Here is a 15,667-nt window from a genome sequence, read left to right on the forward strand (position 1 = left end):
TTTTTTTCCATTTTGTTAAATCTTTTTTTTCTCTGGATTGCATAGAAAATAAATTATTTTTAAGATCGTTTTTAATTCAAAGTAACCTTTGCATAAATATAAATGCAGGTCACCACTGATGAGCTATTCTTTTGAAAATGCTAGTTACCTAATTGTCATACTGATCTTCTTGTTTTCGAACTGGTATAGGCATGCAGAAAAGCACTTCTGACTTTACCCTGACCTGTATATTATTTTGGGGTCAGTGACTTCAATTGTGTTGAAGCCAGAGAGTCTGCATGGCAATGAAGCAACTAGAAATTGAAGGAGAAGGTCAGTATACATAACTTGTCCTATTTTTTCCTAATGCTAGTTTTGCATCCTAATGCACCTTAAGGAAATCTGAACCCTGTTTAAATCTGTTCTTCTTTAGAGATAGTATAAGATGTATGAATACCTTGCAGACTTTTTTTTAAAAGAAATGTTTAAATCAGTCTGCTTATCTTTGGCATTTAGACTGAATATGTTCTACTTCTGTACTATACTGCAAGGTAACTTTAGGAAAGAACACTGAAATGTTTTCAGCAAGCAACATCACCCCAGGCACATCTATGAATAGATGACCAAGACAAGAAATGAGGAAAACATTAAAAACATTTAAATATTTTTTCAACGCTGTGGTAGACTCCAAATATATATATATATTGGAGCTTCATGCTAAGCAGGGAACAGAATGAGTTTTTTCAAATATTTTTATTTTGAATGTTTATTTTTATATAAACTTGTACTCCCTGAAGTCCACAGAAATAGTTTAGGTTGACTGCTAAGAAGGATTAGCATGTGGTTTAACCTATCAATGTTTTGGGGATAACATCCCTGAGGTTCATCTTTCTTTGTGATATGAAATGTTTGATGGTCTTTGGGGCACAAGTGATAGTTTAAAACTTGATATTAACTTATTTTAGCTTTCTTTAGTAAAGGTGAGGCAGAACTACAACAATGCATTGTGGAATTGTAACTTTGGATTGAGCAGTGAGGGTCGAACATAGGGAGGTGCAAAGTGTGCTGTTGTACAAGGGCCCTGAAACCTTCTCACCATCAGGGACCCCAAATCAGTTCAGCGAAGGGTCAACTGTTGGGTACGAACACCACTGGCCAACAAAAAGAAAATTATTATTGTGGCTAAAATGACCATGAACACATTGCTCAACAACTACTGTTTATTCACTTTGTAAAGTGAGCGTGCAAACACAATTTTAAGGAAAGATCATGTGATCACCCATTGTTAACATGGGTGCTCTAAAAATCTTAATACATTATTTAAAAAAATAGTGGATGATGACCTGTTTATATCTCAGAACTGTGTCCATGACCCTTTTCCAACTCCCTTTTCCCTGTTTATTTTATTTAATTTTTGTTCTCTTATTTCCTCAAAGACAACAATGTCTTTTGTATCTTTTGTTATCTTTTTTTCATACAATGTGAAACAAATATTAGCTGATTTTCTATGCTTTGCACTATATGCACAACTAACAACTAAGAATTCAAAATAGAGACAATTGATGCAGATTCCTTGTGCAGCAGCTTTAAATATACAATATCCTGCATGTAATCATCTGGTAATATGATGATGAAAAAAACTGTCATTACATAGCTTGTGATCATAAATCTTGTAGTAAAAAAATCTGCACCCTTTCTAATAAAGTTAAATGGGTACATTTTCACAGTGGCTCGGATTTATTAAAGCTCTCCATGGCTGGAGAGGATACACTTTCATCATTGAAGCTGGCTGACCCAGCAAACAAGGAAATTATTTTTTCAAAGCCATTTGCTGTTTTCTAGCAAATGTTTTGAATTTTGGACCAGATACATTCCAGGTTTGCTGGATCACCCACTGATGAAAGTGTATCCTCTCCAGCCTTGGAGAGCTTTAATAAATCAGGCCCAATGAAGTGAACCTAATAGGCTAAGTTTAGTTGCACATTTTTTTACAGCAGGACTGCTGTCAGTCACTCCTATATCACCCCGAATCCCTGGTAGTCATTGAAACTAATTGGAAGGGTTGAATGGGTTTTTAGTACAGACATTTAACCAACACACAGAAGTGAGGGGCAGGGAGAAGGAGAGAGGAGAAAGAGAAATAGAGAAAAAGGTGAGGGAATATGAGAGAGAATAGAAAGTGAGAGTGAGGGGGAGGTGATGATGTAAGATGAGAGAAAGGGAGAGGGCAGAGTGAATGGGAGCCAGGAATGGAGAGGGGAGAGAGATGACATAGCAGAGAGAGAAGAACGAAGGAGTGAGAGTAAGGGGGAAGAGTGGAAAGGAGAGGGGAGAGAGATGACAGAGCAGGGAGAGAAGAATGAAGGAGAGAGAGAGAGAGAGGAGGGTGAAGGTATTGAGAGAAAGAATGGAATGGAGGGAGAAGAGTGATGCCTTACATACAGATGTCTCCTTGCATAGATATCTAACCTATATGCATCCTGTTACTGAGGTATAAAGTACAACAAAGCAGTTCCAATCCAAGTGCAAAAAAAAAAACCGTAACCACAGTAAAACTTGCAAGCAAACACTTGCAAATTCAAAACTGCTACTGAAGGCCCTTGGATGGCCAGCAGTAAAAGATGAGTGTCAAGTTCAACAACTTAAATCACCATTGACCTTCTAGTGTCTGGTAGTTGTCACTATCCTGAGCATATTCATACACTTCCTTCTCTGATGGGTAATAAACAGTGGAGGTGGCCCAGATATTTACCTTTTGAACCAGAACTGCCTAGTTAACGGGTCACCAAGTTTGTACAACTGTTTGTATATAGTTCACAATTTCTGAAACAATGTTTTTAAATATTATGTAAACCTGTAAGGAATAAAACATCATTACCTTTTGGAAAGTATACTCTTAGACTCTCATTAATGAATCATTAGATATATATACTTGTGTGGTATGCTGAAGAGTTTTTCTGGTCTACTGAATCAAAATTTCCCTACCTGAAAATCAATCTATTTTTTATTTCCTATTTTTTTTAATGGGACCTTGTTTCTTCATTTACTTTCCTAAAGAGAAACCAGGAAGCATCTTTAACCTGTGTGTGCTAGAAAATAATACCTTAGCTAGGTAAACAGGCAGGTATCTGGTTGCCTACACTTACCACAGAAGGACAAAGGCAGAAGTAGATATCATTTTTACCTTAAAATTGTATTGTAGATGAGCTCAGCTTCCATGCAGAACCTCTTAATTAGCTTTACTCTAGTACAATTAAATCGCCCTCCAAAAAATTTTTCCAGAGTAAAGATAGAAATCCATGATGAAATTTGCTAAAATAATTGCATTTTTCCCAGTGCTAGAATTTTACTTTATATTTAATATAAATGAATCTATGTAATATAAAAGCAGGGCATTTGTTGAAATGATTTATTATGCAGAAAACCATGCTTAGCCCTCTGTCCAATATATATTATAATGTAATTGCACACTTCATTTCCTGCTCTCTTTCTTTCCAGAAAGCAGGTCCCAATGGGATTTCAAATCACTGATGAACAACTAACATGCAGTGTATGACAGCTTCTTATCACTCCAGCTCTTGATATATTAGAGGTCTTATCCTTGACAACAATAATGGTTCTTATATTTGATAGTTACATAACCTTACCACACAATAGAGACTTTGAGGAGCACTAATGATGTGCAAAGAAATCTTACTCTAACATCATTGTTTGGTTTACATATCTTGCCAGTACAACAGATGGAAACGGTAAACATCAATTATCAACATGTTGCGTAGCCCTGGTCATTTACTAACTATAAATCACATTGTAAATACCTAGCTGCCATGAAATGTATTTCAATTTGTTATTTGAAATGGCCATAGATAATTATAAAAAAAAGGAAATTTGTTGATGCCATACCCATGGGGTAAGCAGTTTACTAATGACAAGTGAGGTGATGTCAAATGACAAGTGGGAACCTGTTCTTGCTTCAAACATCTAATCATCTGCAGAAAAAATAATGTATGCTTTGAATGCTTTGGATTCTGCAGGATTGGGTGTTTTACATGAATATATGTTCACTTAGCTTTAGCAAATACTCCTTGTGGTATTTGATCAGATATGTAGAACATTCACAATTCACTAGACCTGCACTTACACTAGACATGACACATACAAACCATTGGACTATGACAATAGATGTAATGCTAACTCTGTACAACCTAGAGAGAACAGCTGAAAACCATTGATTTACCTGTACAATTAAAATGTATCTAAACCCCTACAGTTAGCTCTTGTAGGGTATTCATATTTTTGCAGGGCCTTATATTAACTCAGCAAGATCACTATAAAGGATTTGCTATTGCAATTTATGCGGAATTAAAAGGCCATCAAGGGACTACTAGCACCATACAGACTGTGAATTTAGAATACTCTTCTAATATGGTACATGCTCTGGCATAATACAAAGATGGAACAAGAGCTGTGACCCCAACTGAAAAAATGGCGGGGGTGCCCCTACTATTCAATACAGAAAAACATGTTATTTGATGAAGAACAAAGGAATAATTAGATTGTATGTTGAGCTCTGTAAATCAATAAAAGCTATTATTATGGATAGTCACCCTTGCCATATATTGAGGAAGAATTTTCAGAACTCAGGGGAGCTAAATTTCTTTCTCCTCTGGTTCTTAAAAATGCATATCATCAGATTTTGCTGGGTAAGGAATATAGGAACCTTATTGCTTTATTACCCATGAGGACCTGTTATATTTCAAGTGTGTATCTTATGAATTAGTTATACCATCCAGTTGTTTTCAACACTGACTTGTGTAAAATTTGCAGGGCTAAAAACAGAATCTTTCTAAATGCAGCTTTACTTGATTCTAGCTGTCATTTCCGGGCCATGTTTGATCATAGGAAAGGACTACTTCCTGATCCTGAGCATATAAAAGCTGTGGTATAAGTACCTGCTCAACATGACTTTCTCTACCTACAAGTGTTACAGATGCTTCAGGTTGTCACCTTGGTGCTGTTCTTACCTACCACCTAGAACAAAGAAGCAGCAGAAGTATTGCAATGTAGAAAAAGTATCCCAAGAATGTGTTTGGGTAACATGAAAAATTAGAGAACAAATCAGAGGGTTTTGTTTTGCAGACCCACTATAGTCCTTGAACTATACTGCTTTCCATAAAGAGACTAGGGCAAAAATAACCAGATGGTTAGAAAGATTACTACATTTTACCCACTATATAAACAGAATTCAAAAATAGTGGCAATGAAAAAGAGTATGTGTATTCACAACAATCCTGTGAATGTTACAAAGATAAACAATAGAGTAAAAAATCATCATATTAGTGACTTGGGTCAAAAGTCATACTAGACAGATTTATCCTAATAGCAAATATTTGTTCAATTGGAAAAGTGAGCAAAAGACAAGTATTTGAATCTCTGTCTATTTCCATTTATGTCTAATCAATGTCTATTGTTGAAGCTAATCCACTACACTTCATACAAATGTTCACAATTCCCACAATGCCACTGAAATCATTAGTTGTAAAAGCAGACCTAAACTCGGAATTTTTACTTTACATTTCGCATTAGGATGGGAAAGAGACGATGGTATATCCTTTACTGAAAAGTAAAGTAAAGCTGAAAAAATGAATCAAATTAAGAAAAGATCATCACCTACCCCTCTACCGTTTCAAGTTTATTGGTTTATTGTACTTTGAACAATATTGTCCTGACCACGTATTACTAGCTAGACCTGCACCCACTGGTACCAGACCTTCTGTAAACTTGTAGGAATGAATGAACGTATAAGCATGTCTTGTCCACACAGAGGGGACCATAGTTTTTCCAGGTAAATTCTGTTCTGTAAATTGTACCTGTATGCAAACTCTTTGATCTACTTCAATGGGGTGCCATATCTTCTTATCTACCTTGTTGGGAAATATCCCAAAGAAGCGAATGGGACTGTACTGTGATTGGCAAAGTTGATGGCTGGATCTTGGAAAGAATTTAACTGCGGGCAGGGAGCATGGATTTGTTGGGGTAGAAGAATTAAGACTACTCATGAAATTCATACTCATTTTTTATTTAATTTAGATTTTTTTAAGTTCAATTTTTATCTTTCATAACAAACCTTCTGTGGTCAGGGTTGCAACAAGCTTTAAAATATGGTGATTCAACCTTTACTAAGAGCTTCTATCTAGGCCACTGCAGAGACAACATTCTTCCAGGTCTATATTGTGTTACAGCTTTATAAATGATGCCTGAAGTAAATCTAATCCATAAATAATTTCATTGTGTTTTAAATATTTTGTAGATGTCAAACAAAGTCCATTCAAGACATGTGTTTTGCATATGGAAATGAGAAAGCAGTATTGTTCAGCAGTAAAAGCCTGCAGAAGGAAATAAAGTTAGGAGGGAACTTGTTTCTGTTCATATTGCACACAGATGACTTCTGGGCATTCATCAGCATACACACAAAATACCAGGGATGAGATCAAACAATTGGAGCTCAATTTACTGCTCCATCTGTTTAAGGGAATTTGGGAATTGCATCCTACTCTAATCTACACATCCCCACGCCTTTAATAAAAGCCCTGTGTATGTTTACTGGAATATAATTTGTAGGAGTGCGAAGTGCCACTGCAGAGTTTAGGCAGAAAAGGAAAATGTGTTGCTTTCTTCAGGGGCAAAATCTTCTTATTATCAGCAATACTAGGGGCAAAATATTCAGACTAACAGTAATGTGCAGTAGTGTGTAGCCCACTGCTAACAGTCGGAATTTCTCTAAACTAGAGACTAGAACTAGATATTTGACTTATTGTTGCATTTTGCAAATCATTGTTACTTATTGCAAAGCTTGAATTATGTTTATGTATTGTCAGTAGCTTTTTGTTCAGTTAGATAAAGCGGGGAAAAGTTAGAATGTCCGTCAGTTTATTTGTCAGTTTGTTGGGGGGATTTTATTTTTTACTGTCCTCAAGTTGCAACAAGAGATTCAAAAGTATTGTCTACAAAGGAAGAAAACACTCTGTATAGGCAGTTGTCACCAGCACAGGCATTTCTATTAAAATTTTAAAGTTCTGGGAACAACTGTACATATTTGGATTATCCATCGCTTTCTGTCTCAGCGACAATATAGATAGAGAGAATGAGTCTACCCTAAAGACAAACAGACAATAAAAGCTTGACAGGTGAGCTTGACAAAAAAAGAAAATATTGCCTACACACACTCCTTAAAAAGGGTAGCCCAACCAAATGTGCCAGCTTGAATCATACAGTAGATTCATAAACCTCTTGACCACCCATCAGTTCCATCCAAGGCTATTACAAGTGTTTATTCTTTCCAGGAGAACTGAGACCATTCATGCAGAATGAAGAGGTGGGTGTGGTGAGCAAAGTACCAGAAGATGACTCTGCCAACAGCTTCTCTACATAATTAAATACACTGGGGAACTATTTTAAACACATTTTTTGTTGACTTCAATTTTTAAGCTTATTTACAATAAAACAGGTATGCTGATTCTGAAAGTGCAGTTAGTTTTCTTCTATCACGTCAGTTTTTTTCTCTACCGCTCATAAAAATGCGATTACTGTATTGTCGATTTGTATAGGCTATTCATTTACACGCAAGACAGTGTGGTCAGAGGTTGTGTGCTGCTCTACATAGTGAATAAGCAAAATTTATTTTTCTACTTACACACGTATTTCCTTTCTTTCAGATCATGTCTGGCTCAGCTGTTTCTCGTCATAAGTGCCTAAACAACCCTGATTCATTTTGTTATATCTGTGGCAGTTTCACCATTCCCAGTCAAAGGGCACCATTCCCAGTCATAAGCACATTTGTAGAAGAAGCCTATTTGGCATATTTCAAAGTTAAACTTGGTGATCAAGATAAGTCTTGGGCCTCTCATAAGGTGTGCAAACAGTGTGTTAAGGTTTTACAGATGTGGACAAAGGGAACACGTTATAAGATGCCATTTGGTATACCTAGGGTTTTGTGAGAGCCAGGAGATCATTTCAGTGACTGTTACTTTTGTATAGTGAAAACTTCAAGAAAAATAAATGTAACTTAGAGTATTCTAGTCTACCATTGGCTATACGCCCAGTGGCTCATTCAGATGAAATCCCAGTGCCGGTTTTCGTTACACTACCCTCTCTTGAAGAACATGATTATGGTGATGAACTAGGTGACAATAATGATGAAGAGTTTGAAATTGAAGAGGACTCTGTTGGTAACGGATTTGATCAGCATGAGTTGAGTGGTTTGGGAATATCAAAGAAGGCTTCAAGAACTCCTAGCATCAAGACTGCATGAGAAAAACTTACTTGAAAAAGAAACAAAGGTATAGTACTTTCGAGCAAGATAAATTGCATTTCTGCAGTATAGAACTGACAGTGGCGTTGTGTATTGCCATAACAAACCTGGTTAAGTGGAGGATTTGGGAATTCCAATCTATAACTCAACTGAATGGCGACTATTCATCGATAGCTCAAAGCGGAGCTTAAAGTGTGTCCTCCTTCACAATGGCAATAAATTTGGGTCAGTCCGAAATGGCCATTCAGTTACTCTTTTATAGAAAGAATATTATAATCCTGGCTCTGCACATGAAACTGGGTCTGATCAAGCAGTTTGTTAAAGTTTTGCCAACTTAAGGAGACTGTTTCAAGTACTTCATTTTGGCATTTCCTAGCCTGTCATTTGAAAAAATAAAGGCCCGTGTTTTTGATGGTCCACAGATTTGGCAGCTGTTCAAAGATGAACATTTCATCCCGACAATGTCAGAAGTTGAAAAGAATGCTTGGTTATCATTCAAAGCCATTGTTACACACACTTTTGTGGAAACACATGAGCAAATAATTATAAAAATTGTCCAGAAACTCTTGGAAAGCTAGTTGCAATATGAGCATCAGGGTGCATTTTCTGCATATCAATCTTTCTAATTTCTCGGAAAACCTTGGTGCAGTCAGTGATGAGCAAGGTGAACGATTCCACCAAGATTTGAAGGTCATGGAAGGACGGTATCAGGGTAGATGGGATGTACATATGATGGCTGACTATTGTTGGAGCATTCGGCGGGATTGTCCTAACACTGAACACTCCAGGAAAAAGTTATAGGCGTAAATGTTTACCTTAACAGCTTACCTGATTAATTTTCAAATGTTTTACTGTAAAAAAATGTCATAGAGTAACAAAAATTTCCACCTACAAATTAATAAAAAACAAGTGTAAGATCTAACTCTAAACTAAAAAATGCGTTCCCCAGTGTTATTGGCGTTGGTAAACTTACCATTAAATACACCTGACTGTATAGCATTCATTAATGAAGAGCTAAGTAGCTGCCACATATTATCAGGGTCAGTTGTACATTCTCTTTATTCACTGTGTTGCAAAGCAGGACAGATGTTCACATACTTTAGTGTTATATAAATGAGGTATGTGTGACTGAATGGATGGCATGTATCAGTTGCCCAATGTGGTATGCCTAAGGACTAACTAACTTGCTTGTAAAGTGTAATTTATATGATAAAAAGGCTGACATGCTGCTGTTGATAAGGTTCATATCCAGGACAGCTGGTCTGTGAGGATAAGGCCAGTGAAAAGGAAACAGCAGTGCAAGGTTTTTTATTATAACGATAATTGACTTGTTTTGCATACCTTAATCTGACTTTCACACTGGATTGAGCTACAGCAGTTACAGCATAATGCTTTTCTCTTATTTTATTTTGTGGAGGAGTATAAAATGCTCAGGGATGGCCAGCAGACATAATTATGGATTAGTGGCCGAGGAAGCAGAATATACTCAGCCAGGAAAGCCTATTGTAAACAGATAGGAACACAATTAACAAAAAGCAAGCGTTTATCCTTTTACCAGTATTTTACTAACCTAAGATTATTAACTACAAAATAAAACCTCAAGTCATTTATTATTTTCTATATTAGGCTAAGGATAGTGATTTTTTTTTGTTCTAATATGGTTTACTTTTAGTCATCAAATAATACAAGTTAAATGTTACAAACATTATGGAGGAAATATTAATGTTAGCATATGGATAATAGATAATTTGTCACATAATTCCTAGAATTGAAATGCAGTGCTTTACAATGTATAGACAGTGACATAAATATATACTGACACCAAAACAATGTTTTTCCCTTCCTATATAATGATGATGTATTAAAAAGGGTTACCAGCATTACCGATTTTGGATTTTTTACCATTTTTGGTGAGTGACTAATACGGGTGCCGGAAGGACTTATTGCCAGTCTATCAACTATCCATGGCTATGAAGGATGGAATGCCTGATTATTAGTGATCAGTGAGGAAGATTTATTTTGGCCAACAGAGTTGTCCCTCAATAGTGCTTGACCAATATTAATTGGGATGTGCCTACAGAACTTTATCTGACTACAAATGTTTATATTGATCATATATTTTCAGATGTTTGTATACCAATTTTTAAATTTCCTGGCTCTTTTTCTTAAAATAACAACCTCCGTTTAGTAACATTGGTCCAACTTTTCCGTGAGCCTTACTTGTCAATGGCGCATCTGTTGGGGATACATCATCATGCAACCTGGGCCCACAGTGATCCTGGAATGAGTAGCACTAACATACGTAAACCCTCTGCCATCAAGAAGAAGAACCTGTGAAGTATCTACTAGAAGACTGCAGTGAAAAATGTAAATAAAGCGCGTTTTTTACATGATCAAGGTGGTAAGGGAATGCAGTGTGTTTGCACACATGTGGGTTGGGTTAGCCTTAGGGGAGGTTTCTGACCAAGAAAAATGAACAGTAAGAAAAATGTACCCACTGTTGCCTGTTCTTTACCTTGGCGCATGACTTCCTAGAACAGGTAATGTTGGGGAAATGTTCATAAGGATTTTCAAATATGCCAGTAAATCTCTACATGCTGAAATCCTGGCCCAACTAAAACGATATATAAATATATATATATACACAATCATTACATTCCGAGATAAAGGCAGATGAAATGGTTATCCTCATAAAGCAAATGAAAGTTGGGAACGATGTCATGCATATAACTTCTGCAGCTGTCTGTATCTTTTGATCCACTTAACATTGGTCCTGTAATGTTGTTTTCTTTGAAGCTAACCTCTCCTTTTACTTTGCTTATGTGTGTGATAGGATTACATTACTGCATGGAAATAGAGAACTGTAATCAAGTCTCAAAGGTTCAGAGATTTTTCCTAACACAATTTTGTTTTTATAAAGAATGCAAACAGTGGGGTATACTTCCATTGTAATAAATGTAACATTGAATACAAGCACTGTGTATTAGACAGAAAAGCTTTGTTGAATAAAAAGTCATAGGCCCCCTGAGAAACCAGCATTAAAAAAAAAACATGTAATGGAAAAACTAGATTTCCTTTCTCCAGTACATATCCCATGAATGTTTCATGTACTTGTTTGGATAAGCTGATTCTGGAACATGGCCTGCTCTCTTCTGTAACCGACACTCTTCCCTATGGAGTTAAATCATTTAAAAAGCATTTGTATGTGTACCATGATTTTCCTGTGTGAAGAAATAAAGCTAAGTGGTCAAGCAAAAATGTAGTTCTTGTGATATACCAGAGAATTTTGTTCTAAAGAAGCTTCATGAGAAGATAATCAAGATTCTTGGATTTTAGTTCATTTTTTTTTTCTATCTAAGCCACAAATCTGCTTGTTTTGGGTATGTTATTTAGAAAGTGTTAAAACCACTACATCAACATGAAGGCCAGGCACAGGCCAATAACTGAATCCTCTTTATTTACAAGTGTCCTTAAAGAATATAGACTGCTAAACCTGAATTATTGTTAATTTAGACATTGGGAGTGCAGGGCCTGGGTTCTCACATAGACTATTTACCATGAATTAGATGAGGACACTTCACTAGTCTGTCTTTATCCAATCGGTTGCCTGGCCATATAATCGTCATCATCATCTGCTGCCAAAAGTAGAGAAATTGGCTGCACTATAGCAGCCTTTTTTTATTATAATATCCCCAGCTCACAGTATATTAACGTGGCGGTCAATGAGAAGAATGCTCCCCTTATAGGGATCCCCAATCCCCAGAGCACTGACCAGTGGGGTCAGCAGAAGGACCCCGCTTGGGGGGGCGCACTGGCCAGAGCCACGGACCACGTCTTCCGGAGACATCGCAGGCTCAGGGCTCCGGGCAGGTTGTGTCTCCGGAGTGGGTAGGTCACGGCATCATGACGTCACTCTGGGGGAAGTTTCTTCCCTTTTAAATGACACACGGCTCCCCACGCATGCACGGTCCAAAGCCCATGCTTTTAGTGGTCCACGAGCTCCAAAAGATTGGGGACCACTGGCTGAATATACCATTGGTGTCAGTGGTAACTGACTGGAGAGACACAACTTGCTCATGTTCAAGAAACTCCTAGCAACCTCTGGCGAAACCCCAGGGTTCCATGGAACCCTGGTTGAGAAGCACTGGTTTATAGTGATCTATGAATCACAAGACTGGCAGAACTGAATTACAAATCTTGTTGCAGGCAAGACAGTTTACACTATTATCATTAGTATTATTATTATTTTTAAGCAGATATTAGTTTATATACATTCTTTCCTATTATCAAAAATATTCATTTCAATAATGTGGTATCTTTGAACTAAAGTCTTGTAATATTGAATATCCACATAATGAACAATATTTTTCCCCCAAACACTGCCTTTCTAAGAGTCATCAGCCCAGGATTTTTGCCATATGGGATGGTTTTCCCACTATTTGTATCATTTATGCTTCTGAGCAACTTCAGGGGCACCAATCAAAAGATGTAACACTTAGCTCTGAGGTGATCTCCAAATTACCAATCTTATTAAGGTAAAACAGTAACTATATATGTGTTCCAATTTTATATTATTTTATTTTACTAGAGTTCTTAGTCAATAAAATCCGCTAAGGTTTATAAAAAGTATACATTCTATTATTAGATCATTATAGATAAGGTGTGAAGATCTAAAAATGCTGGGCAGGGGTGATTAATCTCAGCTTGAAAAAATCTAATTGTTCCAAACTGTACATAGTCAGAAATCCCATCTTGGACCTCCCCAGGCTTAATGGCAGGAAACGGTGAAACTATAAATTGCTTTTTTTTTTAAGCAGGGACATTCTCTTCTATGTAGATAATTTTTACCTAGGTAGGTTTGTCATCCACAGCCCATTTTTTTCTAGAGAACTGTGTTAGAGCTTAAAGAATGAAAGATAATAATAATAATTTAGCAAAGTAGGCTTCCATTACAATGATATGTAATCAGATAAAGGAAATTACATGCATAAATGGAGTAATGATTATGCAAGTTATCGTGTATATTTAAATTAGGCAAGTGTAATTATGGGGTGCTGCTTTTGTTAAAGAACATAATGTAAAACTCTAAAATGTTTTTTTATTATGTGAGTTAGTATATACTCTTAATAATGGTGGAGCTAAAAGAATAGTGCCAATCCAACTTCTAATTAGGTAACATAATATTAAAATATGCATAAATACAATTTATTGAATTTGTATAACCAGACAGCAGATAGCATTAACTGCCAGGATTACCCTGATTAGAAATAAATATTTGCATGGGTTTGCATACAAGGGCTTATAATGAATTTTCCTTATATTTCTCTTCATGCATAACTAATCAAAGAAGGATTTATAACTATTGCATAGTCATTTTATTGTCATTGTACAGTTAATGTAACTTTTTTTTATTTAAAAAATTGTAATTTTTTTGATTATTTAAAGCTCTTCCAAACTAGAGAATATAGACTATAAAGGGTAAAGCTGGGTGATCTACCAAAATTGGAATAGATTTGTCCAATCCTGGACCAGATCCATTCCAGGTTTGCAGGATCACATGGGTTCACCCATGATAGTTTATCTTCTCCAGTCTTTGGGAGCTTTGACAAATCAGGCCTATAGTAAATAAAGATAAGTGAAATAGGTTTGAATGAGCTGCAACAAAAAGGTATTAAATGAAGATTACCATTCTTCCAGGTAAACTGATCTGGTATTTTATGAACCACTAATCAATTTATTTCTGTGATCTGTATATTAAGGCAAAACTAAACTCATCTCCCTATCTCCTTTGATGGTGCCAAAATGTTCCCCAGGGAATTTTTAAGAAAATGTCAGTTCCACTGCTTTATAAATAAACCCCTTTGAGGTAATTTCAAACCCACAGATATAGTATTGTCACCAGTAAACCTGGATTGGATCTGGTCCAGTACTGAAAACATTTGCTGACTAATAGGTTATTATTTTTAAGAAATCTATTCCAGGTTTACTGGATCACCCAGGTTCCCTCATGATAGTCTATCTTCTCCAGTCTTGGAGAGCTTTAATATATCAGGACCATTGTTGGGGGGCCTTTGGGATATCCCAAATGAAACCGTTTTTAAAAAGTATGTTCCTTATTTTGTAAAAAAAGAACATAACATAAAACATAACGAGGAAAACAAATTGTTACAGGATGATCTACATGCTATTGAAATATTATTGGACATATTATCTCCGGTTCCCCTGGTTCTGCCTGCCATTTCCCAAAGATTTCAATACCTGTGTTGTTAAGAATAAATAAATACTATAACGTGCTTTATTTGGACACAAGCTACAGTTAATACCTTTCCTATTACTGACATCATTGTGCTTTAGAAAACAGCATGTTTACTGACTGTGTGAACACTATGACAGTCACTCACAGTGATAACATGCCCTGTTTTTTAAAAAAAAAAGTTGCCCCTTGGACAGAACTAGAGAGGCACTTGGACAAAAACACTCAACAGGCTACATCTGGTAAAGTGACAGAAAGTCCGTAAAAATAAAAACAAAGCATTTTATACATTTTAGTCAAGTTCTCAGCTTCTAATAACAGAATCTCAGCTGGAAATTTATTAAAGCTGTGTAGAAAGTATACATTCCTTATTACCTTAAAAAGAATACCGTCAAAGTCAAAATAACTGAGGCATACGCATGATGCTATTTGTAGCCTGGGCATCTAGGCATCTAAGACCTCTGGTCAAAAATGTGCCAAATGAATTCTTATGAGGACAGTGGGGTCAGTGGATGGGAAGACTTGCTTCCTTTACAGAGTGGCCAGGAGCCAAAAAGAATGAAAGATAGGTGGATGGCCAATAGGTGGGAGCAGGGTGGTCAGATAAGGGACAAGATGAGCATAGGTGGTTAAGGTAAACAAAAGGCGTAGAGTAAGGTATATGTAAGTTATGAGGTGGGAGGTCAAGGTCACAAGTTTAGACAGGAAAGAAGATTCCCATTCTCCCCCCCCCTGGGTATAGTAGGTCTTGGGGTGGCAGTGGAGGTCCTCAAGGGCAATGTGCGTAGAGTAGGTGACAAAGTAGTATAGAGAGCCATCTATGGTATGGGTCCCCTAAGGAGTGGAAATGGTATGAAAATGGGTGTGGTAGAGTTTCTGGGGAGTTGGAGGCGCCATTGATATAGTTCTCAAGGCGGTGGGGTTGCACCTGAGAGCCTAGTATATCAAAGTACAGGTCCCCGGGGCTTTAATTGGTGGTAATGGTATGTCTTCGAGGACCGGTAACTGGAATGGTTAGTGTTTGGTGGTAGTAAAGTTCGTTATGTTCAACACTGCATGTTAATATTGAGTTGTAAAAATGTTTATTAATTCGAGTATGTGTAATAAACAACCAAGAGGCCAAT

At 36.7% G+C, this 15,667-nt stretch overlaps 1 long non-coding RNA gene across 1 annotated transcript in view; it reads right to left on the reverse strand.

Moving 5' to 3' along the window:
• LOC140327777 (uncharacterized) overlaps positions 1–2,839 on the reverse strand; it is an 8,288-nt gene extending 5,449 nt beyond the window's left edge. The window contains exon 1 of the long non-coding RNA XR_011920118.1: positions 2,732–2,839. This is a non-coding gene — a long non-coding RNA (uncharacterized lncRNA). The remainder of the gene's footprint in view (positions 1–2,731) is intronic.
• Between the last annotated feature and the right edge of the window lie 12,828 nt (positions 2,840–15,667).

The sequence above is a fragment of the Pyxicephalus adspersus genome, chromosome 3, assembly GCF_032062135.1.
Source record: "Pyxicephalus adspersus chromosome 3, UCB_Pads_2.0, whole genome shotgun sequence".
NCBI lineage: Eukaryota > Metazoa > Chordata > Amphibia > Anura > Pyxicephalidae > Pyxicephalus > Pyxicephalus adspersus.